The following is a 3395-nucleotide window of genomic DNA, read 5'->3' on the forward strand; positions in this document are numbered from 1 at the left end:
CCGTTTTTCCAGGAACACTTGGGGCTGGATCCGGTATTAATGCATTTCAATAGAAAATAATGCCGGGAGTCGGCATTCCGGCAAGTGTTCTGGAATTTTGGACGGATAAAATACTGCAGCATGCTGTGGTATTTTCTCCATCCAAAAACCATACAATGACTGAACTGAAGACATCCCGATACATACTGAATTGATTGCTCTCCCTTCAGAATGCATTAGGACGGCCCAAGGACGGAACTCAATTTCGGAAAAGTTTAACGCAAGTGTGAAAGTACCCTTAGTCAGCACATCCCAGTGTGCAGGTGCACGTCACCATGGCTGAAAGCACAATTGCAAAAACAAACATAATGCGACATCACTCGGCAAACACAATAAGTACAATAGTGCTATACTCACTACAGAAAATGTACTAATGATATGTTATAAATGTGAGATTGGCAAATACATTTTGTCCGCCATCGTCAAGGCGATCTCTTTGGGACAGAAACCTACACTAAATACTACCTCTGCACCAGGAGGCCTTTGAGGCACCAAAAGAGGTATAATACAGTGTGGGCTCAGCATGCATGTGAACCTGCATTCCCTGAATTTAATGGAGGCCATTGTGGCATTCATGACTAGTTGGTTTGGTTTGTGTCCGTAGTTTTGCCATAGTGGTTCCCCTTCTTGTCCATGTCCATGAGATGATATACATAGTTTCACCACCCTTACTGAACAGCTTACACCGCAGTGCAGCAACTCAAGTTGCCACCGTTTTGCTTGTGAAAGATGTAGTTTCCAACTGTGAAATGGGGCGATGTGGGGTGCTCCGTTTATCCTTTAACTGCAGCAAGCTGAACAAAGAAACTGGAAGCCAAAGGATAGGAAGAAAGCACATACGATTCTGACTATATGGTACAATATTACTTCAATGCTTAAAAGGGTACAGGGATTCTTAAAAATTGTCTGATTATGGGGTAACCCCTTTAATAGGTGCTTAAGACAATTTAAAAGGGATTCTCTGAGCTACAGATATTGATAACATCCTCAGGATAAATACCGAATGCCAGATCTGTGAGAGTCCGACACTCCCACAGATCAACTGTTTCGAGCTGCCGCAGTGTGGGAAGGTGTTCGAGTTACGGGACTGAAAGCAGATAGCTCCGTACACTATGGAGTGGTCGTACAAGGGTACTGGACCCCAGCTCCAATTACGGTGCCAGAAACAACACGTTGTGAAGGTAGCCTACTGGTCTGACACTGTTAGTTTACGGCACTGTGGCATCCTGAAACAGCAGATCAGTGATGATGCCAGGTATTGGACACTCACCGAACTGGGGATAGATCTGTAGTCTGGACAACCCCTTTAAGGAGATGTCTTCTTTAAATTATACTCTTCTTAAATTTTTATTTTTTAAATAAAGCACCTAGGGGGGTCATTTCTTAAGACCGGCGTTTAGATGTCGGTCTTAACAAGCCCCTGCACTGGCTTATTAATAAGGCCTATGACATGCCCTGGAATTAGAGGGGAAAAGTCGGTTAGTTGTGCTGCAATCTGTGCCTGAAATGCACCTTATATAGGTGTTATTTAGGATAATAAATAACCCCCTAATTCAGCTGGATCTCCTCTGAGAACCCACTTTTCAGTTTTTTTTAGCTACTGATCAGTACACACCCTGAACGTCTTCAAAGGGATCCCATGGCTCATTTAAAGGGAATTGATCACCTCTATTGATATGTCGGTTTAGTAACTACTTTCATTCCCCATGCAATAACAAGTTTGGAGCATCTTTTTATATAACTCTGTGCCATTCCTATATTATTGCTTCTAGAAGTTAATGATTTAATTGACATAGGTTTGCAATGGAGGTTCAGCTGGGTGTTACAAGTTGGGCTTGTGTCCCTGGACAGTCTGATACTAGCATCATTGACTGGACAATGTCAGTCTGTGCAGGAACACCGCCCAACTTTAAACACCCAGTTGGAATATCACGAATCAGCGGGTGTGAACCCACTGTGCCACGTGTCTTACCTCCTCTAAGGGCGTTGTCTAAGCAAACCCCTCGATCTTCACAGTACCCCTGATGGTGGGGATAGACTCCCGAGAAGAACACCAGGTCGCTACCTCTTGAGGAGGATTGGCACACTAGGCAGCTGGTCCGGGCGGACCAGGAGGTACCTGAGTGGCATTGGTACAGGCATTGTCAGCAGACTGTTACCAGGAGCAACAGTGCAGGACCGAAGGATAAGGAAGAGGCGAAGTCAAAAAGGCAACAGGTCAGGGCAGGTGGCACAGGTACAGCTCAGGCAATCCGGGTCGGCAACAGCAGAGTCAAGGCAAGCAGACAGGGATCAAACAGGTAGCAGAGTCCAGGAATACAAGTACGAGTCAGGTAAACAGGAACACAAGCAGACATCAGGAACCTTAACAGGACACTAGGACCTTGACACTGAGGCATCTGGGAAGGGGGCTGAACCACTTATATATGTGCAGAAGAGCTAGGATTGGCCAGCGAGGTCACATGATCCAACCCATAAAGCCCAGAAAGTGACGTGCGCCGGCCCTTAAGGAAATGCTGCAGGAAACAAGTAGCAAGCATGCTTTGGCCAGGGCTGAAAGGAAACACTGGCAGCAGATCACCGCTGAATACGGCGCCTGGGACCGCGGCGGTAAGTAGGGAGACAGCGGCACGCAGCAGCCGCTGTTACATGGACCTTTATTGCAAATTCATAACTTCTAGCTGGAATAATAGAGGAAAAACACAACAAGGAGTTATATGAATAAATACTCTAGAAATGTTAATACATGAGAAATGCTATTGCAGTGACCCATCACTGTTAATACCAGGTGCACTACTAAAGGCTTAATGTTAGGGTTTATTATGGTAACAACTGTAGGGACAGAGGAGAAGAGTGAGCCCTAAAGGTAGAACCCAGCATGCTTTCTCTAACTACTTGCAATGCAAGCCCTAGATAGCTAGACTGCAACTGGTCAACGGTCCATACACTATTTAAGTGCAGAGACTGACAAATGTAAAAGACAGACAAACGCAACACCAGAGTCGTGCGTAAATGGGTCAGAACCAGGCAAGCTATACAGTACTAAACAAGAGACAGAAAGTGCTCTAAAGACCAGCCGAGATCAGAACCAAAAGGACAATGCAGTACCATACGAGAATCAGAGTCGTCAGAAGACAAGCTGGGGTCAGAGGAGAGAGCAATCTAATAAGCACAGGAACAAGGAACCAGGAACACAGCTAGCGAGTCAGAGACTATCAGTAGGACTAGTGTTTGGCCAGGAAGGGGTTTAAATAGACCACTGAGTCCCTGGATCAGAACCTGATAGGTCCATGACTTAGCACTCCATTAGTCAGAAACAGTAATAGAACAGCAGAGGAATGAGTGCCTTGGTAATC

This window comes from Bufo gargarizans, chromosome 2 (assembly GCF_014858855.1).
Source record: "Bufo gargarizans isolate SCDJY-AF-19 chromosome 2, ASM1485885v1, whole genome shotgun sequence".
In the NCBI taxonomy this organism is placed as follows: Eukaryota; Metazoa; Chordata; class Amphibia; order Anura; family Bufonidae; genus Bufo; species Bufo gargarizans.